The 27879-nt window shown below is 46.3% G+C and overlaps 1 pseudogene; it reads left to right on the top strand.

Annotated features, from left to right (window-relative positions):
* Positions 1-1755: 1755 nt before the first annotated feature.
* Positions 1756-3323, top strand: LOC123146392 (uncharacterized; annotated as a pseudogene).
* Positions 3324-27879: the final 24556 nt, after the last annotated feature.

Raw genomic sequence — 27879 nt, 5'->3', positions numbered from 1 at the left:
AATAATTCTTTTTAGAGATTGCAACAAGTGACTACATACGAAGCAAAATATGTCTACATACATCCGTATGTAGTAGTCCATTTGAAATGTGTAAAATGACTTATATCGAGTGCAGTGCTTTGATGTGTCGCGTCAACTCGTACAAGACCGAGAAGTTTGATTACTACAACGCCCTCTCCCTCGCGGACTGAGCTCCGGTGCCTTAACTGCACCTGCCTTTGGCTGCATGATAGGTGGGCCAACCACCTGTTGGGCCCACCTATCATAGACGCAAAGGCAGGAGCAGTAAGTCAATGAAGCTGCGTCCCTCCCTCACGCATGAGCGTGGTGGCTGGCAGGACTAGTAGGAGCTTTCACTACACGCTTCTTGACGGCGGCGAATGTGCGGATGGAGTTGTCCATCATGTCGTCCATGCGTGAGGCGAAGCCGACGTCGGCGAGGGATACGACGCAGCGGTCGCCAGCACTGTCTGGAAATGCTGCGCGGTGCGGGGCCGCAGGCCAGCGCCTTGGATGATTTGGCACAGCCGACTGCCGCTTGCGACCATCGCCTCCATAGGTGCTTCTGGCTCCTGGTCACTTGGTCTTGGATTGAAGTGAGCAGTGTTGCGCAGAGACTAAGGAGTAGATGGATTGGAGTGGTGGGGTGCCTTTATATGAGAATCCAAACTCTGTTGCATTCACATCGTGCTGGCTCTATTCTGCTTCTCCAATTAATTCCCTCTGCATGTAGAGTAATTTGAGGATGCATCATTGACCGTTCAACGTCTCGGGAACTGCTACCCTCTCCCTCCTTGGCATTCAAGCACCTATGGAGGCGACTGCCGCTCGCGTCTATCGCGTGTCAGGAGACGTTCCCGTCGACGACGAGGTGCCTATGGTGACTTTGTAAATTTCAAGATGATAGTACTAGTATACTCAATATTGTGCACCGCGACCAAGGCCGAGAGGAAAACGAGAGAACTACGTATTTTTTTACAGTGTAGATTCACTCATTTTGCTCCATATGTACTCTGTCTCGGTGTAGTCTAGTCACTTGTTGAAATCTCTAGAAAGGCAAATACTCCTTTCTGGTTTACAGGGCTATACTAGCAAGTAGTACTACAATAGTGGGCTCACATAGCAATTTTGTCTGATGCAAGAGCCTGGCTATATGTGTGCTCCAAGGTTCGCAACTTCTAGGTTCGGGTTGCACTTGGCTCTTCGCCTCTTCGAGAAGACAAACAATGATGTTACTACTACTGCTTCTATAGTATCGAATCCACTGCTGCATGTTCGAATCCACTGCTGCATGTCCGTCCACCGCGAGCGGGAGGGATAAGCAAAAGCATGTCCTCGTCTGTAGCCACCGCGTGCATGGGCGAGGGAGAAGGCGTGTAGTAGTAAAATCAAGCTTCTCCTCGTTGTACGAGTTGACGCGACACATCATAGCACTGGCCCCACATGGTTGCCTCTAAACTTGGCTGAAAGACCCGTAGTGCACAATACTCCATTTGCTGCAACCTCTAACATTTACCCCACCACAAATTAAAATATATATTCCTGTCTTGACCAGATGAGCGTGCAAACTAGAATCACCAGGATGACATGTAGGGCCAGAAGATTATTTTAACAAAAAAATATAGCATGGAGCCGACCCCAACTATTTTAAGCTTACAGGCACGGTACACGCTATCCTAGACTACTCTACACATGAAACTGCCACACGAGCGTCCGGGCTGCGCTTGGCTCTTCGCCTCTTCGGGAAGTCGAACAATGGCCCTCTTTGGATACTCTAACTCACTTAGAGGTTAGAGTTAGATTCTAACCCTGAACTAACTCTAACCAAAAAGGTGTTTGGATAGCAGGGTTAGATGGAGCGCGGATATGGCGAGGCGCCTTCACGGGCGGTGCGAGAGGGAGGGAGGGAGAGGACAAGAAGCTTCGAGGAAGTGAGGAGGGATCTGCCTCGAGGAAGTGCCATCTGACACCGATTGAACTGCTGCATGTCCACCGCGTACGGGAGGGAGAGCGTGTAGCGAACGAAAGCTTCTCCTAGTCCTGCCAGCCACCATGCTCATGGGCGAGGGAGGGACGCAGATTCATTGACTTACTGCTCCTGCCTTTGCGTCCATGACAGGTGGGCCCAACAGGTCGGTGGCCCACCTGTCATGCAGCTACAGGCAGGTGCGGTTAAGGCGAGAGGGCGTTGTAGTAATCAAACTTCTCAGTCTTGTACGAGTTGACGCGACACATCAAAGCACTACACTCGATATATTTCAATAATTTGCGTTTACTCATGCATTAATTACAACGCATGCATGCATGCCGTGACTCTCCTTTTGATACTTGCATGTGTTGATTTAATGCACCTTGAAGTAGTATGAATATGTGACGGTAAAGCTTTGTAATGCCCTGGCCCTAATAAAGCGAGAGATGGTTGTGCACGAGGAGGGCGAGATCATGCAAACGGAACAGGACCCGAAGATGGAGCTCTCTATGGTCTCGATGGACCTCACCTTGCTCCACTGCCCCTTGTGCCTCTGCCCCTTGAAGCCTCCAGTGTATGAGGTTCGAATACACCTCATCCGTTTGGCTGATCGAGCAAGGTGCAGGTTTCTTGATTGATGTGTTGTTCGATTGATTTGTGTAGTGCAAGGGAGGGCACCTGGCTTGCGCGGACTGCCACGTCGAGCGCCCTGGGAACCAGCGGCAGTGCCAGAAGTGCGAGCGTGGCGGTGGCTTCGACGTGCGGAACACGGCGGTGGACGCCGTCCTCTCCTCGGTGAGGGTGGAGTGCCCGCACGAAGGCTGTGGGCTCTACGTCACTTACCACAAGCTCGCCGATCACCAGAGCGTGTGTCCACTCGCGCCCTGCAAATGCCACGTGAGACGGCTACGAAGGCCCGCCGCCGGTGCTCTCCCACCACATCAGCACCGTGCATCCCATGCCCGTGCATAGGATCCAGTACGGCAAGGCGCTCAAGCTGCAAGTGCCACTGTCGGAGCCACGGCTCTTGCTGTTCGCGGAGGAGGACGGCCGCGCGTTTTTCTCTGTCGGCGGCGTGCTCAACATCGGCGCGCCTATCGCCGTGTCGGTCGTCTGCATCAGAGCGGGGGCGTCACCACTGCTGCACTACGTGGCCAAGCTGTGGGCGTACGGCCCGCCAGGGGAGCCCAAAGGCAGGACCGACGCCGTCAAGGTGGAAATGGAGGTGACAAGCAGCAGGGATCCCGACGACGTCGCCGTGCAGGAGCTGACCTTCTTCACAGTTCTGCCCAAGCTGCTGGCCGGGGCTAAGCTGGTATCCCTCCACATTCAGATTGACAAGCTCAGGTCCTAAATGATTCTATAGTGCCTTCTGTTTATCTTAGTAATATGCTAATATAGGGGTTAGCTCGGTCTACTTTAGCTTAAGAGATGGTGGGTTTTGGTGGCGATGCAGCAATTACCTCGACATCAGATCAGCAGTGAAAGTAATTTCGAACAGTTGAATGGATATTTTGTGTCTGTTGGATATAAAGTTCCTTTGGGTAAGAAGTAACAGCTTATGTGCTTTTTTTCGAAACAGAACAACGATACTAGTATAATTTTTGTTGACATGCACTAATATTTTCAAAACGGACGCCGGACTGTAGCTAGAAGGGCGGTTGAGACGCGGCATCGGCCCATACCGCGATGACCCCCGATTGGGTCGCACCGACTGTGGATTTTCTCCATCGCCGATGTCGACCGCGTCAACGCAGAACATTGTTCCCTTCCCCCAGCTGCGGGATCAGGCCGGATATGTGACCAGCGGTGTGGCCACCGTCATTCTATGCTTGTGAAGAGAGCAACCCAAGCAAGCAGGATTGTAGCTTAGGCTCCTGCTAGTGTATATATATTGGTTTTCTTTTTCTCTCCATATCAACCATTTTATATTGCGTACGTGTCATTGAAGAGTGAAATGATGGTTGCTTCTTCCGCCTAACTTACTGTGTGATTTGACTGCTCCTTTAGTGGCCCCTACACGTACTCCCCCTACGTGTATGCAACACTCACACGTACACATGGATGCAAAAACGCGCGCGACGCCCTAAATGCATGCATGTCCGAGCACACGACGAAACACACACGGTCACCCTCAAGTGCTCAACCTACACGTGCATGCACACAAATACTCAGCCAGGGTGAGCTAGTGACCGTATAAACACCGGAAAATGTATATATTGAGTGCAATGAGCGTATTATGAAGTCCACTGATCGTATTTTTACAAATATACAGTGACAGACAATGTATTTATCTCGTTTGAAATTAAGCCATATTAACCGGAGAGGAGGCAGTATGGACTAGCATTACTTTGATGTGTCCCGTCAACTTGCCGAATGAGGAGAAGCTTGCGCGCGGTGGCTCGCAGGACAAGGAGAAACTTTTGACTAATGCAAGCTGTCCTTCGCTCAGGCGGTGGACGTGCAACAGTTAATTCGGTATCAGATTGCTAGAAGCATACACTATACTAGTACTATTATTGTTGCACTTCCCGAAGAGGCGAACAACCAAGCGCAAATTTAGTAGTACTACTACTATAGTCTATAGAGGTATGTACTACTATACTAGTACTAGGAACCGGATGGAGGAGCATCTGCACTCTTATTATGTTTTTAAAATGTGATAAAGCAATCTTCAACACATTTGGTTCTCTTCGAGGGTTCTCGCAAGTGATAATGGAAGTTGATTGCATGGAACACTCGCCACAACTCTCGCTTAATTCTGGCTCATATCCTGTTACAAATAGGAGCGCTCGGTAATATTTCCTCTTTTTTTGTTATTCAACATGTAAACAGGTCAGCAAACCTTGCGGCGCATCTTTGTGCGAACCGTGCTTGTTGCACTTTGAATGTGGCCAAGAGCTGGCTTCATAAAACACCTCACTTCCTACTTCTTTTTTTGCGGGGTAGCTCGCTTCCTAGTGACCAGTGTCTTGGCTGATCGTCCTAAGAATGCTTATATATGAATAAAGCTCTCTCATTTACCCGCAAAAAAGATTAAGCCATATTAACCGGAAAGGAGGGAGTATGGACTAGCACTACTTGTTGGTGTGTCCCGTCAACTGGTAGAACAAGGAGAAGCTTGCAGGACAAGGTGAAGCTCACTTACGCCTTTTGACTAATGCAACGTACCCTCGCCCAGGCGGTGGACATGCATCAGTTCATTCGGTGTCAGATTGCCAGAGGCATACACTGTAGTACCGAACATGCGGAGTACCATCATTGTTTGACTTCACGAAGAGGCGAAGAGCCAAGCGCAAGGTTTAGTAGTACGAGTAGTACTACTACTAGAACCGCATGGTGGAGCCTCTGTACTCTTATTTTTCTTAATCTCTAATAAAGTACACATTTATTCCGGAGAAGGGCAGAAAACGGCAGCCCAACATGTAATGATGATATCGATCAACCATGCTCGAATATATCTTGGCCTTCGTGCGAGCCCGTCTGTGTGTTCTCGCTCCTCGTTTCTCTCAAGGAACGGCGGGTTGGCCATTTTGCCGTCAATTGAGATCGGGTTGCTCACACTCCGGTCCCACATGTCAGTGATATGCCAAGAGGAGGTGCGTTGACCGACTGGCCATACACGTACTTGGTTTTGCACCTTCATACTACTCCTCCCTCCGTCACAGTTTACAGGGCGCGCTTCATTATGATGCATTTCTCTCAATGCATTTCCACCACCAGAGAGACTTTAGACGCGTTTGGTTTAATGCTCAATTAATTAAGGCGTGGTAACCGCAATTTTCTCTCAATGTAGTACTATGGAGTGGAGTAAGTGCATGCATGTGTGTACCCAGGGTGGAAGCACTGCATGCATGTGTGTACGCATTATTTCCTCTAGTAATAGACGCCGTGCTATAACTACCAATGCTATTTTTTAGGCTGATCGCTAGTCGCCTTGGTCCCAGAGATTTTCTCTTTTTCTGAAGCGCGCTCTATAAACAGTGATGGATGGAGTAGTATGAGCGATTCAAAGAAGAGCGTATTGATGGTTGCTTCTTCCGAGCAACTTACAGTGGGAAAGGTGGGGCTTATGATTTGACTGCTCATTACTCACTACTAATGCGGCGCAACGACCGGTCTGAGTCTGCCATGCGGCTGTGCACTACCCCCTCGGTTCTTAAATATACTCTGGAGTATTTTAATTTTCTAGAGATTTCAACGAGTGACTACTCAAATATTTGTCTTTTTAGAGATTCAAATGGACTACTACATACGGATGTATATAGACATATTTTAGAGTGTATATTCACTCATTTTGCTCCATATGTAGTCACTTGTTGAAATCTCTAGAAAGACAAATATTTAGGAACGGAGGGAGTACACATATGAAGCAAAATGAGTGAATCTACACTCTAAAATATGGCCATTTGAAATTTGTAAAAAGACAAATATTGTTGATGACAGTTGCGACGACAAAAAAGAAGCATAATCCTTGTCCTAAGGGAAGATAACAACACGTTTGTGTTTGTCTAAAACGGTGTGAGGACGAGATTGCAATATGGAAAGTACGCCGGACGAGCTACGTTTTGTGCAAAGAACTATGGAAGATCCACATGCAGCGACATGGGAAGACGGGCAGTGGAGCAAGGCCGAAGGGGATACCCGGAGGTCGTCAGGATGTAACTAGGTGAGCGGCGGCGGGCGGAATCTTCCCATACTGCAGCAGCGAGCAGGTGGCGTAGGCCCTACCGTGCCGGAGCTTGGTCAGAGAGAACGGCGTGTATCGTAGATCGGGACGTGCTGCCTCGGCGCCGTCGAACGGAGAAACGATGCAGGTCCTCCCTTTCTGCCGACGGACGGGATGCGACCGGATCAGTGACCAACGGTGAGAGAGAGAGAGAGAGGCCACCGCAACCTTGTGTGAGATACTCTGAAGAGAGACAAACTAGGCAGGGAGGCTCCATTGTATATAGTGGAGCAGACTACCTTTCTCTCCATAAAAATCGTTTTATATTCTGTGTACGTGCCATTGAGCGATATAACTTTATTAAAAAATAACGCGCCAACGCATCAAGTCGAACTTTGTTTCACGCACGCGTGGTACACGACCTCCGTAGGTAAACAACCGCTACACGCGTTCAAATTAGCACGTGGGCTGCCATTTCATACAGAAATGAGCTCCACCGTGTACCCGCGAGGGTGTGGCTGGGCACGAAGCGTGAGTACGTGCACGGTGCACCTATTCTCTTCTTGTATACGTACACCACCTACGTGGGGTTGTGTGAGAGATACAAACGTAGAGAGATATAGTGTGTGGGTTGGTGAGAATTTTTTTAGGGGGGGGGTCAATCAAAAAATTTAACATATGCTATGTGTGTGAAATAGAGTCCTGGATATATAATATGTATAGAGGGGGCGATCCACGAGAAGGAGTGGAGGTATCATCGACTTGAGGTGTCCATAGAATCGAAGAGAGGGATGATGTGTGTGTGTGCGCGCGCGCGGTCGATAAAGAGTGCCATCGAATTTGTGTGTGCCCACGTCAAAGATATAGAGTGGCTGGCCTACTAGAACGAGAGAGGGGACATGTGCGGTTTGTCTCTGTGGCATGGATACCTACCTACAGCGCTCGACTATCGGTGTGTGGTGGGGGGGGGGAGGGAGGCCTAATTAACTATAGAGGTACAATGGCTGCTATATGTGTGGAGGAGGAGAGAGGCCTACCTCATGTATTAAGGGAGATCGATCTACCTCATGTATTAAGGGAGATTGATCGGCATCCATGCATATGTGTAGGAGAGGAATAAGGTTGGGAGAGAGACAAAGCTAGAGTGTTGGAGGGCGTGGTAGTGGAGTTGCTTCTAACAAATGGTGGGATAGGCTTGCTAGACAACTGGAGAGCACGCCTGCAATATCAATAAGAGAGGGGATGGCTGCCTGTCTGTGCACGTGCGTGTGAGAGACGGGTCAGGAGGCATGCACGAATGATGAGGGGGGAAAGATATGGCTGTGGTAAGCAGAGATAACTACATAGGAAGATCAACTGTCCTTTGTCAGAGAAAGGAGATACATAACTTGTGAGGTACGTCGATCGATGGGGGGAATAGTTAAAGTTGACCTAGGTATATGTTGGGAGATCGATTGGTATGTGTGTGTTAGAAGCAAATGAGGCACGGGGAGAAGGATAGAGAGAGAGGGATGCATCTAGGAGGTGGTGCGAGAGTCATACTATATCGAGGGGGAAGGAGTGTGCGAGTACGAGATCGATGAAAAGAGTGGTGGGAGTGAGGCATGGACGGTGATAAGAGAAGAGGGGAAGCTTGTGTTTGTGCTAGGCACACCTGGCTAGAGAGGCATATCGATCGATGTGTGCCGTAAAGGAGCTGGGGGGGCCTACACACACCATGGGTGAACGACCTAAAGTGAAAATACGAATTTGCGCGATGGAGCTAGAGAATTCTGAGGGAGGGTGAGAGGGATGCGGGCGTCTGCATGCACGAGAGAAAGTTAGCGCTAGCTAGCTACAAAGATAAGAGGATTGTGTGGGTGTAAAAGACGAACAGAGATCATACTTCATTATAAAAAGCGAATTCGGATATTCGAAGAATTTATCATAGTGTTTTAAACCGACGCATGTGTGAATATATATAACGGTGATACACATGGTGTGGTTATGAACATGTTATACTCCATATAATATATTTTATCTCTACTCTTATAAAAAAACGGAGTTGTTGATGATGGTGCCATCCTGCAATATAGGCCGTCCAATTTATATCTGACGGATAGCAAGGAAACTATGGCAATTTTGAAAAAAGATACCCACAGCCCTCTCCATATTTGCAAATTAGGCCTCCCCTTGATCATGTTGATCTTCTGTGGAACGCATGTGCATCTTGTTAGTACTACGTATAACATATAGAACATTGATCATAATTTGGGCTAATGTGTGGATTTTGCAGCTCAGGTCTAAATACTTGTCATAATGTAGGGGGCGCGGCACTATACTATGTGTGATAAACACGGTGTACACGTATGGAACATGGTTTAGATTATGAATACATAGTTAGTACATCAAATGTACTATTATTTGGAATCAACATCAAGTGTATTCAAAAAATAGAATTCGAGTTCATGTAGTACACATAGTTCATATCTATCTCTATAGTTGCCATGTGGTGTGTTATTAAGGTAATACACGAATGATGGTTGAAGTTGGCAACAATCATGATTATAGATTCTTATTGAAATAGAGAAACGAATTCAAATTCAGTTCGAATTGCAGCGGTAGTATAAACATTTGGAATGCACTAAAATGTTGGTATGAGTAGGTTACATGCATTATACAGCAAGCGAAAAAATTTAATTGGACATAACATGGATTCATACTCCCTCCTTCCATCTATATAGGGCGTAATGCGTTTTTTAAGACCGCCTTTGACTATTGACAAGATTAATAGTACATGCCATGCACAATGTAAAAATTATATCATTGAAAGAACCTTTCACAGACGAATTTAACGGCGTGCTTTGTGTAAGTTGCATGTCATATATTATTGCTCTAATATTTGGTCAAAGTTAGCATCGAAAAACGCATTAGGCCCTATATAGATGGAAGGAGGGAGTAGCTTTGAATAGCATTTTTATAGTAAAACGGGGCAAGACTCTCTCTTTGTGTGGTGTGAATAGTTTTATTTTTTTGTTTTCTTTTTGGTTGAGGGAAGTGCGAATTGATTTGGTACGTACAAGTACAATATTACACGTTAGGCTTGTCTCTAAAATTCAACCCGCGCCTTGTTATATCCCGAAAATTCAGATATCGTGCTCCCAAAACTGGCGCCTTCACAACCCGCGCCTTGCTATCCCGAAATTACAACGCGCGCGAAAACTCCCTCCAGCTGCCAAATCCCGACACGTGAAATTCCCCTTCTAACCCTGAGCGGAATGGGCCGCTAGTTCAAATCGGTGGGGGGTACTTTTGTAACACACCCTACATTTTGGACAAGCGCGTCCCCAAGTCATGGTTCACCCCCTCCCATCGCCTCCTTTTTGCCATTCGAAATCCCAGGCCGCCATAACCTCTCTGCTCCAGCCGCGAAACCCCACCCTCCTCCGTCCGCCACCTCACCGCTGCCCAGCCGGAGCCTCTTCCCCAACGACGTTGTCCATCGCAACAGCTCGACGTCCCTCGTCCACCTCCCCGGATGAGGATCCGTCGTCCATCTCGTCGTCCTGCCAGTTCAGCCGCCCCGTCCTCCACCTCCAAGGAGCTGCTCCGACGATCGCCTTGTCTATCGCGGCTGCTCCATCCCCACAGCGCCGCCTTAACCTGCTCCACCGGAACTGCAGCATCCTCACCGACTCCTCGGACGAAGCCGAGGCCTACTCGGCGCCACCAAAGAGGTTGTACACTCATCGCATCACACCTTCTCCTTAGCTCGACCTCCCGGTGCCGACGGTGCTCCATCCCGCACCCCCATGGAGCAGCTACCTTGAAGCCGGCGCCGCGGGCGACATCTCCACGGCGGCTGCGGCGGCGTCCATACCAGCCGGATCTGCTGCTGCTGCTCCCGCTCTCGCTCGATCGCTCGCTACCCAGCTGCTGCTGCTCCGGCTCTCGCTCGCTCGCTCGCGCTGCTGCTGCTGCTCTCCCCCTCGCTCGTGTTGCTGCTCTCCCCCTCGCTCATGCTGCTGCTCTGCTCTGATTTAGCTACACTTCAGTCGACTGAATCGACTTTTGGGTCAGTCGATTTTCAGGGGGTGGGGGGCTCGCCGGAGTTAAGGAAGAACCACCCGCAGTGTGGACGAGGGCTCGCCGGAGAGGTACCCCACTATCTATCTTAGGGTTTAGGGTGGGGGGCGGGGGGCCTATAGGGCTGGCCGGGGCGGCTGCGGACCGGCGATGGGGAGTTGTTTCGGGGCGGCGAGGCGGCGCTGCGGCCGGCGGTTCGGCCGGTGGTGGCTGGCGGCTCAAGGGGGTGCAGGTTGAAGATGAACTGCAGGCCCTCCCTAAACTACATGTCAAGTGCCTCTCTGCTACCATTGCGTTCAGTTTCGACAGTAACATTCAGATTCCACAGTAAATTTCAGTTTCGACAGTTAAGTTCAGAGTCAACAGTTTTTACCTCATCTGTTGTAGTCAGGTGGTTTTTGGTGATGTAAATTTTACATCTATTTTACATCATCTATTGGAGATGCTATTAGAATCCCACTTGAGATTGACGATGTCTGTCTTGTGCTGCTTCAGCCTTGACGTCTTACGGCTCACCGGGGCTGCTCCAATGACAGAACGATCCATCACAACAGAGCAGTGCCCTGGACGCCGTCTACAGATTCCTCAGATCTTCCTCCACACCTCCGACAGCCACCTCTACCTCAACTGGTTCAGCGACCAACCCAATGATGCTGAGGTCGACACAGCTACGACAAACAGGTTGTACACTTGTTGCATCACTTATTACTATACATTCATGTTGATCCATTAGGGCTATTTTGGTTCAATGGAAAAACATAGCAATAGGGAATTTTCCAATGACACTCTACTATTCAATTATTCATGCATTTTGTTGAAAGGAATGAAGCAAAATATCCACCTGGACCTACTTTTCAAAATCCTATGCATGAAAACAAGACCAAGTGCATTAGTGGCAGAATAACATTCTAACTGTACACGCTTTCATATGGTTTCACTTTATTTTGGCCATGTTTCTTTGCATTCCTCCGCTCTTCGAATTCCTGTAAACCAAACTCTCAAGTTGACAGAAATCCTGTGTTTACAAATGCTCTGTTTACCATGTGCATTCCTATCCTATTCCAGTGTTTTTCCTATCCCTGCGTTTTTAGAATCATGCAAGCCAAATGAGCCCTTACAGAATTACTTCAGTTACAGGTAGGTGTCGAAGGGAACTTTGTGTGGTTTGTCCTGCTCCTGCCGCGACGTCATCCACCTCAATTGAGCTGCTCCATCGACAGAAACATCCACCAAACCAGACATCACGACTCCTGACCGTCTTTCGCCACCTCAGATATCCTTCCCTGCCGCCGGCACCCACCGCAACGGCATCACCATCATCGACTCAGCAGATGAACCTGAGAAGTACACGGGTCCACAAGAGAGGTCGCACTCTTTTGTTTCTGCTTACGTTACGCATTGCTTAAAATTACCTGCTACATTATCGTCCTGTTCACCTCTTGGACTCCAAGTCAGGTCCAAATTAATGTTCAAACTTGAGTTCTAAATTAGTTGTGGGGCACATATCGAGGAAGCAATGAATAGTATCTCTGTCTAATATCTGGTTCACCTAGGGTATGCCTATGTTGTTCATCTTGAGTGGGAAACAAATAGTAAAGCAATCATCATCTGTCTTTTTATTAAATTAAAGCAATCATCAGCCTGCTATCATTATTTTTGGATCCATCCACTGGTTGTTACCATCACTCTGAATTTCTGCATGCTCTCCTTACATAATCTCACCATATTTCTTTCGTATGCATGTTAGATATTGTACACAGTCATGCTGAACATGTAGAGAAAAAGAGAAGAGTTTTGCGCGGAAATACAATGTCATGCAGACATCGCTCCATGGTGGGTTCAATGGCAAACCCTCCCCACCCCTCTCCAGATTGTAATCCAGAGGAAGATATCTGTTCTGAGGCGAATTCAGACACCGCTGACCACTCCTATTTACCCCCAAGGTGTTTGCTCTACCTTGGCATGATGATGTTAGTCATATCATGCATATGTTGCCTTGCAGTGCCTACTTTTGACATCATATATGTCATCTGCTTAGTTTAGACATGTTCTGTAATGCCACCTGTTTAGTTTCTATATCATATATGGGAATTATGCAGTCTCATGTCTTTTAGCCAGCCATAATATACGTGAAATGAGCAATGCCATCCTGTTTAACCAGGCATCATATATTTGAATGGTATCTTGCCCATCCTTTCTTCATTACATTTCCATTTGTCGACAATGTTTGTACATTGCTCTTCCTGTGAATCAGCCATTTGGGTGGGAGATTGAAAAATCTGGAGTGAAAACAAGGCCTTCAGAGCAGACAGTGCTACCTGTCGAAGCAGATCTCTTGTTGGGTCCCGATAGCTCCTCAGAGATGGATTCTGAGACAGATGACCAGTCCTATTCCCCCATCGAGGTGTATGCTCTAACTTGGCACGGTTATACTACTCATATCATGCATATGGTGTCTTGCATTGCATAGATTAGACATCATATACACAATATTCAACACCATGTTGTTAGTTCAGACATCATATCTAATGCCCTCTGTTTAGCATATAAATCACATATGTGAATCAAATGATGCGATCCTGATTACTTAGATAACATGTAGGTGAATTATGTCATGCGATCCTGTTTAGTTATTCATCATATCTTTGAATTATGTTATGCTATGCTATCCAGTTTAGATAGACATCATATATGTGAAATTATGTCATGCTATCCGTTTTAGTTAAACAATATACATGTCAACTATTTCATGCCCTCTTTTTTCCACACTATCTATTGCATCTGTCTCTCATACAATGTCTGTACATTCAATTATGTTTCCTTTTTATCAGCCATTTGAATTGGAGCGGGTGATGCCAGCATCTAGCGGACTAAAAACACGGTCTTCAAATAAAATAGTGCTACCTCTTGGTGGAGATAGCACCCCGGTTGTACATGCACACGAACCAGCCCTACCACACATAACCCAAACTCTCGCAGATTGTACCCCTACTGCGATGGACAGAGAACCAGCTTCACCCAATCTAACTCCAACCCCAGCAGATAGTAACCCAGTTCCTGTTGACACAGCACCATCTCCACCACAGAGCTCCCAAACAAGAGCAGTTAGTAAGGCAGCTCCAGTGCCCAAAGGGCCAGTACTACCACGGCGAACCCCAACTCCACCAGTTAGTACGCCTATTCCTGTGGAGGAAGCACAACCAGCTAGTCATAGTTTAGCATCTATCGCATTTGATGTTGTTAAATCGTATGTGCGTATCTTCCCATCTTGGAAATATTATACCGAAGATGAAGGAAAATGCCAGTTGAAGGTGTTTGTCCAGGAGTATGTGTAAGTAATGTTATTCATGGCAATTACTTTGCTTTGTCCCATACATCCTACCTCCATGATGGTTATAATACAGCAAATTTTCCCATTTTTCTCTATAGAGAAGGACCGATTTGGAAACTCGGGATGAGGTAACCTGTGCTAATACCTCTGCTATCTTCAAGAATGCTTGGTGGCAGTATCGGAATTACCTGAAGAAAACGTACTTCACCGGCAAAGAAACTCATCAAATTCCCTTACGTTCTCCTGAGACACATTTACTGGACGATGACTGGGAACGCCTTGTTCTGTACTGGTCCCGAACCAAGAATGTGGTAAGGTCTATGAGCTCATTTTCTATTTTTAAGTACTATATTCTTACGTCTTACTGTACTCTGTTCATGTAGAACAAGTGCCTAAACCTAAAGAACAACTGTTCTAATTTAAGATTCCATTGCTATCATAGTTCAAAAAAGCGCTAGGCATTAATTGTGTGTTTTGCCACCGCCTTGCGCTTTACTAACCAAAGCGCATGCTTATGCGCAGTTATGCACAGATTAAGCATAGTTATGCGCAATGCGTTTCGCCAACGCCTAGAGCCTAGGCGCGCTTAAGCGCTCGCTTAGGCGCGCCTTTTTTAACTATGATTGCTATCATGCATACTGCTTTGCTCTTGTATCACCGTATTTACTCATACAAACTTATTTTTAAATAGAAGGATCCAATCAAAACTGCAATGGCACAGCAGGTATGTCCGCACATGTTTCTTTAACAGGCTTGCTCTTATCAATAGCTCTGTTAATTTGAATTTCAATTGTGTATACAGTTGACTTCTCATATCATGCACATTACTAGCATCACAACAGAGCCAATAGTGTTGTTGTACATGTAGACCCGTGGTACCCATATGAAATCTTGTTGTGGCGTGTAGTTTCCCACGCTTTGTATTTTTTCACTGCTGCTTTGTCTTGAACATACCTAAACCTATTATTTGATTTGGCAAGACAATGCAGTGACCATAGGACATAGATATATGTTTGTTTGATGCTTTTATTATGTACTAGTACTTGGCAATAGAAGACTTGGTAGTTTAATCCTGTCCACCTTACTAATGAACTGGTTCATCGAAATGAGTTTCATATACTAGTACATGCTAAACTGTTATGTGTCTGCTTGTTTCTTCTTTTAGAATGCTGACAGAATATTGGGGAAGAGGGCCTTATTAAGCAATGGTAAAGGAAGTAATGCAGATAAGGTTCAGGATAGTGACACATCCTTGTTGGTGTCCAACAAAGCTGATAAACAGCTAAGGAAGACTATCTCGAAGACAGTGAGACAACCCAAAGTCCTGTCTTCGTTTAGTGTTGGAGTTACTGGCCACTACCGCTTGCACACGCTATTCAAACTCACTGTCTGAATCAGTTCGGTGTCTTGAGTCTCAACTACAAGCTAAAAGACATCGATCAGCTGTGCTGCGACAAGAAGCGTAAGGACAGCGGAAGTCCCTGGAGCATTCAGATGCATACTTTCTGGTGCAACAGCAAGCATTGGAGGATTTTAGCGCCAAACAGGACAAATCTAATAAGCTTGCTAAGCTTATTGCCAGCATGGTGGATACCATGTTTCTTGAGCTCTTCTGAAGTTGTTTCAGTTATGCTCTTGTTTTGCTGCCACGTTTATTTGCACTGGTGGCCAATTTTGACGGCCAGTGTATGTAATATGCTGCTTTGTTCCCTATATTTGCACTGGTGGCGAACTTTGATGCCCAGTGGATGTAATATGTGTAATAGCGGTAATAGGCTAGCGTTAATTGCTTGCTTATTTATTTCCTTATTGTCTTGTTTAGTTGTTCGCTTGTAGTCACTGCAGTTCTTTTTCTGTGTTTTTCTAGTGGCCACAATAACGTATTTTTGGAAACTAGGCCAAAATAATCATGGCAACACAAGGACTGTTGTAACCATGGGCCTCCTGCGGGCCGTATGATCCATGGGCCTTCTACGGGCCATAGGATCCATTGGCCTTCTATACGGGCCGTAGGATCCATGGGCCTTCTACGGGCCGTACGATCCATGGGCCTTTTACGGGCCGTAGGATCCATGGGCCTTCTACGGGGCGTATCATCATTTCGCCAATCATGGGCCGTACTATTCATGGACAATAACGGCCTGTTTATTGGCCGTATTTGATAACTCTATGAAAACAGCCCAACGGGTTTTTTTCGACATGAAAATGGCCCAACGTATTAACGGGCCACAAACGGGCCGACTGTAACCACGCGCTGAATTTGGCCCAGAAGCAGAAAATGACAGTAACGGGCCATAAGTAACCGAATGTTGGAAATGAGCCCAAGAATAAATGGGCCCTGAGAAGGCCGAAAGATATCATGGGCTGGAAACGCCCAACGGAATAATGGGCCGTTAATTGGTATAAAGTGATACACTGTTCATTACGGGCCAGTTTTACCACAGGCTGTTAAGGGGCCGAGGCTTACTAAGGGCCTCATATGGGCCAAAAGACGTCATGGGCCATACATGGGCCGGAAGTGAAAACGGGCTGGAATTATATTGGACGGCCCAGATGACGCTACTGGGCCTAATTCGGATAGGCCGTAAACGGGCCCTGGGATAGCGGGTTGTAAATGGGCTATATGCGAACAGGACGTTAATAGGCTTGCCATGGGCCGGACCGCCACCTTTTGACCAAGTCAAATGGGCCGGCCTTTTCACAGGAATGGGCCTCTGTTGGGCAGTGCCACGTGTCGACGTATCATAGGCGCTTTGGGTCCAATGAGTGGATGACATCTGTCCCAACGGTGAGCCGACACGTGTTTCCTCCAGCCAATGATGATTTTACACGTGGAAAAACCCCATTGGTCGGGGCTGTTAACGGGTTATTGGATCCAAAACCGGACCCGATAGCTTAACGGCGTTCCGTTACGGTGGATGCCACGTGTCGGTCACCCTTGACGAAAGCACTTCTGTGACGCGCGATTTATCATCATGGAAGTGGACACTTCCGTGATGATAATTTTGGTAATGTCATGGAACACTTCTACGACAGCACAGGTATGACTATCTTGATTCTGTCATAAATTAGTCATGGATGTACATGCATGACAGAAAACGTGACCTACTGTGACAAACACGTATCATCACGGAAGTGTAATTTTTTTGTAGTGTGGTGGGTCTTCCGGTCCTGCTAGGACGGCTTCTCTGGTGGCGTCTGAGGGTGGGGCCATGGCCTCTCTTCCTCCTGCGGTGCTCCTGGAGGCTGACCTGGACGTTGTGGAGGAGGACGTTGAGAGTGTGGGGATGGAGGTTCACCCCTCGTCTTCGCCGTGCTCGCCTGGGGTGGTCTGCTACTCACGCTCGTCGGGGTCCCCTCCTTCTCTGGCCTTGGGGTCCCCGGACTTGGCGCTGCCTTCGCCCTTGGATTTGGCAGCGGTGACTCCTACCAAGGCCGGCTCCAAGCTGCGAAGCGGGCCTTCTCCGCTGGAGGCCACGCGGCAGAGTGCGAGGCTGAGCCAGTCCCGGGTCCTCCCGGATGGTCGTGTCCCGACGATCCTGGAGAAGGCCGCCATGCGTGCGGCTGCTCGTGACTTGTCCTCAGGTACTCCCAACACACCCTCAGATCCTTCTAGTTTTGGTTCTCGATTTTCTGTGCTTGGTTCCGCTCCGTTGTCTCATCTGGCAGAGGTGGCCACCGATAGTGGTATTGTTTTTCATGGCGACAAGGGGCCCATCCTTGAGTAGATTTCTGCTATCTGTGCCAAGGAGCGGCTCGATGGGGCGTTGGCGGAAGCCCGTGCTTGTGCTGTGCATGGTGGACCCAGCACCTCGGCCCACACTGACCCTGGTCATAGAGAGACCAGGGCTGGTGCGGAGCCCCCTGTGGCGACTGTGGCGGACACGCCCCTTACTATTCCTCCCTTGGCGGGGGCTCTGCGAGGGCGTCCCCCCACACGTCTCAATCCCACTGAACACCAGATATTGTTGTGTGGGTCTAGTTCCAAGTCCACTTCCCTCGGACTGGAGGCCTCCGTTGCCCCTCCTACACAGGGGCGACGTGGCCGTTCGGTGAAAGCATCCCCCCGACCCGCGATTGTCGGGAGGGCTAGCTCGGCCCCGCTTGCGGTGCCTAGGGATTCCACTAAGGTTATTAAATGAAGCTCCTATGTTCAAACATTAGGGGCTTCGGCCTCACGGGCCAGCGTCGGCAGCTCATCAAGTATTTGCGGCAAGAAGAGATTGACATCGTGGGACTTCAGGAGACGATTCGCTAGGACTTTAGCATGCAAGAGCTTCAGGGGCTCTCCTGCCAAAAAGTTTGCCTCGCTGTGGCTACCGGCCACAGGACAATCTGGAGGCATCCTGCTCGGTGTCAGAGTGGATGCTTTCTCGGTTGAAGATATGGACCGAGGGGAGTTCTTCCTGAGCATGTCCGTCACCGACAGATGAGTTCACCTCAGCTGGGAGGTGATTCTTGTCTATGGTCCTACGGATCATGGGCGTTCGGCTGCTTTCCTTGCTGAGCTAAGAAATAAGGTGGAGAGGTGCACCACTCCGGTCGTGGTGGCCGGGGATTTTAACCTCATTAGGTGGGCTTCAGATAAAAGCTCTCCTAATGTTGATCGGGTCCGGATGCGTCTATTTAACGACTGCATTCCAGACCTTGCTCTTCGTGAGATAGCCCGTGTAGGGGCAAGGTTCACGTTGACGAATAAGCAGATAGACCCCATTCAGAGTGTCTTGGATCGGGTCTTTGTGTCGGCTCAGTGGGAAGTGATGTTCCCATTGTGCTCCCTCAAGGTGGTCACTCGGATTGGCTCCGATCATATCCCCTGCTTTTCTCTTTGGGGGATGATGCCCCCCCTAGAACCCGTCGCTTCCGCTTTGAGGCATTTTGGTTGGAGCAATCAGGTTTCTTTGAGGTGGTTGCAACCACTGGTTAGAGGCTGTCGCGTCTCCGCCTCGCGTGTTCTGTGCGGTGGATGTTTGGCATCATTGTGCTAAAATGGCCCGTCAGGTCATGGAGGGTTGGGGGCGAACCTTGGTGCTGATCTTTGGGCCCGTAAAGGGGCCCTGTTAGACCAGATTAAGGTGCTAGATGGCCTTGCGGACGGGCCTGGCCTATCTCCTGACGACTGGGTTAGGAGATACTCCCTCGAGGCCTCGCTCATGGACATTTACAAGAGTGAGGAGCTGTTTTGGCAGTGTCGAGGGGGCCAGAATTGGCTCCTTAAGGGGGATGCGAACACTGCCTACTTCCAGGCGATAGCCAATAGCCGCAGACGGAAATGTGCCATCCCTTTCCTCTGGGATGGGGATGTTCTCCTGGAGAGCCCAGTGGACATCTCCACACATATTTACTCCTTCTATAAGGAGTTGTTTTCGGCTGAGCCGCGTGGAGGTGTCTCCCGCTACGCTGACTTCTGGCCGCTTGCAGGTTAGGTCTCCGATGCGGAGCTTACTCTCCCCTTTTCTCCCGAGGAGGTGGGACTGGTGATTGCTTCTATGAAAGCTTGCTCGGCCCCGGGGCCGGATGGCCTTCTTGTAGTCTTCTTCCATAAATTTTGGGAGATCTTGCGTCCGGTTGCTACCTCTTGAGCACTGTGTTGGTTTTCCTTTTAAGAGGAAAGGGTGATGCAGTAAAGTAGCGTAAGTATTTCCCTTAGTTTTTGAGAACCAAGGTATCAATCCAGTAGGAGACCATGCTCGAGTCCCACGCACCTACACAAACAAATAAGAACCTCGCAACCAACACGATAAAGGGGTTGTCAATCCCTTGACGGTCACTTACGAGAGTGAGATCTGATAGATATGAGAAGATAATATTTTTGGTATTTTTATGATAAAGACTAAAAGTAAAGAAAGCAAAATAAACGGCAATAAAAATAGCTAAGTGTTGGAAGATTAATATGATGGAAGATAGACTCGGGGGCCATAGGTTTCACTAGTGGCTTCTCTCAAGATGGCATAAGTATTACGGTGGGTGAACAAATTACTGTCGAGCAATTGATAGAATTGAGCATAGTTATGAGAATATCTAGGTATGATCATGTATATAGGCATCACGTCCGCGACAAGTAGACCGAAACGATTCTGCATCTACTACTATTACTCCACACATCGACCGCTATCCAGCATGCATCTAGAGTATTAAGTTCAAAAGAACAGTGTAATGCTTTAAGTAAGATGACATGATGTAGAGGGATAAACTCATGCAATATGATATAAACCCCATCTTGTTATCCTCGATGGCAACAATACAATACGTGCCTTGCTGCCCCTACTGTCACTGGGAAAGGACACCGCTAGATTGAACCCAAAGCTAAGCACTTCTCCCATTGCAAGAAAGATCAATCTAGTAGGCCAAACCAAACTGATAATTCGAAGAGACTTGCAAAGATAACTAATCATACATAAAAGAATTCAGAGAAGAATCAAATATTGTTCATAGATAATCTTTATCATAAACCCACAATTCATCGGTCTCGACAAACACACCGCAAAAGAAGATTACATCGAATAGATCTCCAAGAAAATCGATGAGAACTTTGTATTGAGATCCAAAGAGAGAGAAGAAGCCATCTAGCTAATAATTATGGACCCGAAGGTCTGAGGTAAACTACTCACACATCATCGGAGAGGCTATGGTGTTGATGTAGAAGCCCTCCGTGATCAATGCCCCTTCCGGCAGGACGCCGGAAAAGGCCCCAAGATGGGATCTCACGGGTACAAAAGGTTGCGGCGGTGGAATTAGGTTTTCGTGGATGCCTCTGATGGTTTGGGGGTACGTAGGTATATATAGGAGGAAAAAGTACGTCGGTGGAGCAACGTGGGCCCCATGAGGGTGGAGGGCGCTCCTGTGGGAGGTGGGCGCGCCCCCTACCTTGTGCTCTCCTCTTTGATTGCTTTACGTAGACTCCAAGTCCTCTGGATCACGTTTGTTCCGAAAATCACGTTCCCGAAGGTTTCATTCCGTTTGGACTCCCTTTGATATTCTTTTTCTGCGAAACACTGAAATAGGCAAAAAAACAGCAATTTGGGCTGGGCCTCCGGTTAATAGGTTAGTCCCAAAAAGAATATAAAAGTGTATAAATAAGCCCATTAAACATCCAAAACAGAATATATAATAGCATGGAACAATAAAAAATTATAGATACGTTGGAGACGTATCAAGCATCCCCAAGCTTAATTCCTGCTCGTCCTCGAGTAGGTAAATGATAAAAACAATTTTTTTGATGTGGAATGCTACTTAGCATAATTCTCAATGTAATTCTCTTATTTGTGGTATGAATATTCAGATCCAAAAGATTCATGATAAAAGTTTAATATTGACATAAAAATAATAATACTTCAAGCATACTAACTAAGCAATCATGTCTTCTCAAAATAACATGGCCAAAGAAAGTTATCCCTACAAAATCATATAGTCTGGCTATGCTCTATCTTCATCACACAAAGTATTTAATCATGCACAAGCCCGATGACAAGCCAAGCAATTGTTTCATACTTTTGATGTTCTCAAACTTTTTCAATCTTCACGCAATACATGAGCGTGAGCCATGGACATAGCACTATATGTGGAATAGAATGGTGGTTGTGGAGAAGACAAAAAAAAGGAGAAGATAGTCTCACATCAACTAGGCGTATCAATGGGCTATGGAGATGCCCATTAATAGATATCAATGTGAGTGAGTAGGGATTGCCATGCAACGGATGCACTAGATCTATAAGTGTATGAAAGCTCAACGAAAGAAACTAAGTGGGTGTGCATCCAACTCGCTTGCTCACGAAGACCTAGGGAATTTTGAGGAAGCCCATCATTGGAATATACAAGCCAAGTTCTATAATGTAAAATTCCCACTAGTATATGAAAGTGACAACATAGGAGACTCTCTATCATGAAGATCATGGTGCTACTTTTGAAGCACAAGTGTGGTAAAAGGATAGTAACATTGTCCCTTCTCTCTTTTTCTCTCATTTTTTTATTTGGGCCTTTTCTCTTTTTTTATGGCCTCTTTTTTCTCTTTTTTTTCGTCCGGAGTCTCATCCCGACTTATGGGGGAATCATAGTCTCCATCATCCTTTCCTCACTTGGGACAATGCTCTAATAATGATGATCATCACACTTTTATTTACTTACAACTCAAGAATTACAACTCAATACTTAGAACAACAATATGACTCTATGTGAATGCCTCCGGCGGAGTACCGGGATATGCAATGAATCAAGAGTGACATGTACGAAAAAATTATGAACGGTGGCTTTGCCACAAATACGATGTCAACTACATGATCATGCAAAGCAATATGACAATGATGAAGCGTGTCATAGCAAATGGAACGGTGGTAAGTTGCATGGTAATATATCTCAGAATGGCTATGGAAATGCCATAATAGGTAGGTATGGTGGCTGTTTTGAGGAAGGTATATGGTGGGTGTATGATACCGGCGAAAAGTGCGCGGTATTAGAGAGGCTAGCAATGGTGGAAGGGTGAGAGTGTGTATAATCCATGGACTCAACATTAGTCATAAAGAACTGATATACTTGTTGCAAAAATCTATTAGTTATCGAAACAAAGTATTACGCGCATGCTCCTAGGGGGATATATTGGTAGGAAAAGACCATCGCTCGTCCCCGACCGCCACTCATAAGGAAGACAATCAATAAATAAATTATGCTCCGACTTCATCACATAACGGTTCACCATACGCGCATGCTACGGGAATCACAAACTTTAACACAAGTATTTCTCAAATTCATAACCACTCAACTAGCATGACTCTAATATCACCATCTTCATATCTCAAAACAGTTAACAAGCATCAAACTTTTCTTAGTATTCAACGCACTTATAAGAAGGTTTTTTACTAATCTTGGATGCCTATCATATTAGGACTACCTTCTCAATTTAAGCAAATTACCATGCTGTTTTGTAGGACTCTCAAAATAATAGAAGTGAAGCATGAGAGAACAATAGTTTCTATGAAACAAAACCACCGTCGTGCTCTAAAAGATATAAGTGAAGCACTAGAGAAAAAAACTATATAGCTCAAAAGATATAAGTGAAGCAAATAGAGTATTCTAATAATTTCCGAATCATGTGCGTCTCTCTCAAAAGGGTGTGTACAGCAAGGATGATTGTGGCAAACTAACAAACAAAGACTCAAATCATACAAGACGCTCCAAGCAAAACACATATCATGTGGTGAATAAAAATATAGCTCCAAGTAAAGTTACCGATATGAGGACGAAAGAGGGGATGCCTTCTGGGGCATCCCCAAGCTTTGGCTTTTTGGTGTTCTTATATTATCTTGGGGTGCCATGGGAATCCCCAAGCTTAGGCTCTTGCCACTCCTTGTTCCATACTCCATCAAATCCTTACCCAAAACTTGAAAACTTCACAACACAAAACTCAACAGAAAATCTCGTTAGCTCCGTTAGCGAAAGAAAACAAAACACCACTTCAAGGTACTGTATTGAACTCATTCTTTATTTATATTGGTGTTAAACCTACTGTATTCCAACTCCTCTATGGTTTATAAGCTCTTTTACTAGCCATAGATTCATCAAAATAAGCAAACAACACACGAAAAACAGAATCTGTCAAAAACAGAACAGTCTGTTAGTAATCTGTAACTAACGCAAACTTCTGGAACTCCAAAACTTCTACCAAAATAGGAAGAACTAAATAATTTGTTTATTGATCTGCTGCAATTGGAATCAATATGTTATCTCATTCTGGTGATTTTTAACAATTGTTTTCGTGAACAGAAAGTTTCTGGCATTTTCAGCAAGATCAAATAACTATCATCCAGGAAGTTCCTATAGGTTTAACTTGGCACAAACACTAATTAAAACATAAAAACAAATCTAACCAGATGCTAGATCAAAGATTTATTCCTAAACAGAAGCAAAAAGCAAAAAAATAAATAAAAAGAAAATTGGGTTGCCTCCCAACAAGCGCTATCGTTTAACGCCCCTAGCTAGGCATAAAAACAAGGATAGAACTAGGTATTTCCATAATAATAGGATAGATCACAAAAACTCATGTCATATTCTCTACGTTCAGCAGCAAGTTTTATTTGAGGCAAGCAAATAATCAAAAGGGCTAAATTTAATGGGACAGAAGTCCCCAAGATCAATCTTGGGAGGTATAGGTTCCTCCTTCGGCCCTTCATATTGCACAACCAATTCATCATTATAAGCATTCTTTTGACAGAACTTAGTGAGCCTATACTAGAGAGAATATCCTAGCTCATTATTTCGAATAGCAAAATCATTATTAAGTTCGGAAATTCTATCAACTAGAACATTGGTAGGAACCTTTTTTCTAAGGTTTTCATTAAAAGCAACATAGTCTAAAGATTGAAAACGCATTATTTCCTCTTGATCAAAGAGGATAGCCTCTATGGGAGGATGGCCAGCGTCCACCCTATAGTGCGCAAAGATTTCTTTGGCCTCTTTTATTATAAATCTAAATTCATGTGCCAAAAAGATAGTAGCGACGCGCTTTACAGAAGAATGCTCAATATTAGAAAATTCTAGGAAAATCCTCTGTATGCAAGGATGCATGTGCATAAATTGCCTTTCAAGTTCAACTATAAGCATGGCAACAGCGTCCGCAAGACTACTAGTTCTATGGAGAATAGAACCACCCATATAACGCAAAGCACCGGCACAAGTAAAGAAATCTTGAATAACCCCTTTTCCAATAATATTACCTCTACCGATTTGGAATTTTTTTGTATGTAAGATAGGGGATTCTTCAGCAGGAGCCACTACAAAAAAAACACTTCTGTGATGATACGTGTTTGTCACAGTAGGTCGCGTTTTCTGTGATGCATGTAAATCCATGACAAATTTATGATAGAATCGAGATAGTAATACCTGTGCTGTCGTAGAAGTGTTCCATGGCATTACCAAAATTATCATCACGGAAGTGTCCCCTTCCATGACGATAAATCACGCGTCACAGAAGTGCTTTCGTCAAGGGTGACCGACACGTGGCATCCACCGTAACGGAACGCCGTTAAGCTATCGGGTCCGGTTTTGAATCCGATAACCCGTTAACAGCCCTGACCAATGGGGATTTTCCACGTGTAAAATCATCATTGGCTGGAGGAAACACGTGTCGGCTCACCGTTGGGACAGATGTCATCCACTCATTGGACCCAAAGCGCGTATGATACGTCGACACGTGGCACGGCCCAACAGAGGCCCATTCCTGTGAAAAGGCCGGCCCGTTTGACTTGGTCAAAAGGTGGCGGGCCGGCCCACGGCAAGCCTGTTAACGGCCTGTTCGCATATAGCCCATTTACAACCCGCTAACCCAGGGCCCGTTTACGGCCTATCCGAATTAGGCCCAGTAGCGTCATCTGGGCCATCCAATATAATTCCAGCCCGTTTTAACTTCCGGCCCATGTATGGCCCATGACGTCTTTTGGCCCATCTGAGGCCCTTAGTAACCCTCGGCCCGTTAACGACCCGTGGTAAAACTGGCCCGTAATGAACAGTGTATCACTTTATACCCATTAACGACCCATTATTCCGTTGGGCCGTTTCCAGCCCATGTTATCTTTCGGCCTTCTCAGGGCCCTTTTATTCTTGGGCTCATTTCCAGCATTCGGTTACTTATGGCCCGTTATTGTCATTTTCTGCTTGTGGGCCAAATTCAGCCCGTGCATATAGTCGGCCCGTTTGTGGCCCGTTAATACGTTGGGCCGTTTTCATAGCGTCATCAAATACGGCCGATTAACGACGGCCCATTATGGTCGGCCCATGAACAGACAATTCCAACTCTAGCCCGTTTACGGCCGTAAAGCGGTATGTTATTGGCTCATGTTTGGAAAATCGATCATACGGCCCGTAGAAGGCCCATTGATAATACGGCCCATAGAAGACCCATTGATGATACGGCCCGTAGAAGGCCCATTGTTTCTATGCCCCGTAGAAGGCCCGTTGTTTCTACGGCCCGTAGAAGGCCTAGTGTCACTACAGTAAATATGTAGCCCATGGTTATTGTGGCGTAGTTAAAAAAAGGTTATTGGGGCCACTAGCAAACCACGGAAAAAGAACAGCAGTGACTACAAGCAAACAAATAAACAAGACAACAAGGAAATAAATAAGCAAGCAACTTACGCTAGGCTATCACGGCTATTACACATATTACATCCACTGGCATCAAAGTTCGCCACCAGTGCAAATATAGGGAACAAAGCAGCATATCATATACACTAGTTGTCAAAGTTGGAGACCAGTGCAAATAAACGCCGCAGCAAAACATGTCCAGAACTGAAACCACTTCAGAAGATCTCAAGAAACAATATCCTGGGTACCCATAATGCTGGCAAGATGCTTAGCAAGCTTATTAACTTTCTCTTGTTTGGCAGTTAAATGCTCTAGCGCTTCCTGTTGCACCAGAAAGTATGCATCTGAATTCTGCAGGGACTTCCTCAGTCCTTCAGCTTCCTGTCGCACACATCTGATCGATGTTTTTCAACTTGAAGCTGAGACTCAAGAAGACGAACTGATTCAGACAGCGAGTTCGAAGAGCTTGTGCCAGCGGTAGTGGCCAGTAACTCGAAGAGTACATCAAGACAAGACTTCTGGGTTCTCTCACTGTTGTCAAGGTAGTTTTTATCAGCTTTCTTGGAGACCAACAGGGATGTCTCACTATCTTGAACCTTATCTGCATTACTTCCTTCACCATTGCATAACGGGGTACTGTTCTCCAATATTTTGTCCGCTTTCTAAAAGAGAAACAAGCAGACACACCACAGGTTTACCATGTTGTATATGAAACTCATTTTGGTAAATCAGTTCAGTAGTAAAGTGCACAGGATAACAGCATGAAACAAACATATATCTATGTACCATGGTCACTTTATGGTCTATATCATTCTAGTTTTTGTTGCCAAATCAAGATAGAGACACAGTTCAAATAATATTTGTTCAAGACAAAGCAGAATAGACAGAATATATGTGTGGGAAACTATAGAGACACTTGTAATGTACATGACATGAGAACATAACTGTTTATTCAATTGAAACTGAAATCAATATAGAGCAAGTTACAACAGCAAACCAGTTAAAGAAACAAGTTTAAAACATACCTGTTGCACCATTGGAGTTTCAATTCCATCCTTCAAATTTGAAAATAGTTGGTCTGAGTAAATACAGTGATGCAAGAGCAAAGGAGTATGAACCATAGCTACAGAACCTGACCTGAGAATCATTCTTCTTCTCCTTTAAGCATTGAGTTGGGATTCGGAGTGGTGGTCCTCGTGCTTTGGGCACTGAAGTTCCCTTACTAACTGCTCGTGTTTGGGTGCTCTACGGTGGAGACGGTGCTGTGTCAACTGGAACTGGGTTACTATCTGCTAGGGTTGGGGTTATAAGGGGTGTAGCTGGTTCTCTGTCCAACTGGGTAGGGGTACAATCTGCGAGAGTCTGGGTTATCTGTGGTGGGGCTGGTTCTTGGGCAAGTACAACCGTGGTTCTATCTGCATCAACTGGTAGCACTATGTTTTCTGAAGACCATGTTGTTACTCCCTTAGATACTGCCATCACTGTCGTTGTTCTAAGTCTGACAGTAGAATGGGGGGTAGGTATGTAGAGGCAAGATCCTAGCTATGGAGAAGCTGTACGCACGAGTTTTACGAGTTCAGGCCCTTCTCGGAGGAAGTAACAACCCTACGTCTCGGAGCCCGGAGGCGGTCGACTAGATTATATGTGTGTGTGTTACAGGGGGTGCGCACACTTGTACATGTGGAGGGAGGTGGCTTATATAGAGTGCACCAGGACCCTGGCCAGCCCACGTTACAAGGGATTTAAGGTACATCAAGAGGGGGGCGTTACTGG

The sequence above is a fragment of the Triticum aestivum genome, chromosome 6D (assembly GCF_018294505.1).
Source record: "Triticum aestivum cultivar Chinese Spring chromosome 6D, IWGSC CS RefSeq v2.1, whole genome shotgun sequence".
Classification (NCBI taxonomy): domain Eukaryota; kingdom Viridiplantae; phylum Streptophyta; class Magnoliopsida; order Poales; family Poaceae; genus Triticum; species Triticum aestivum.
Note: the sequence above shows the minus strand (reverse complement) of the source record. Positions and strands in the feature narration are given on the sequence as shown.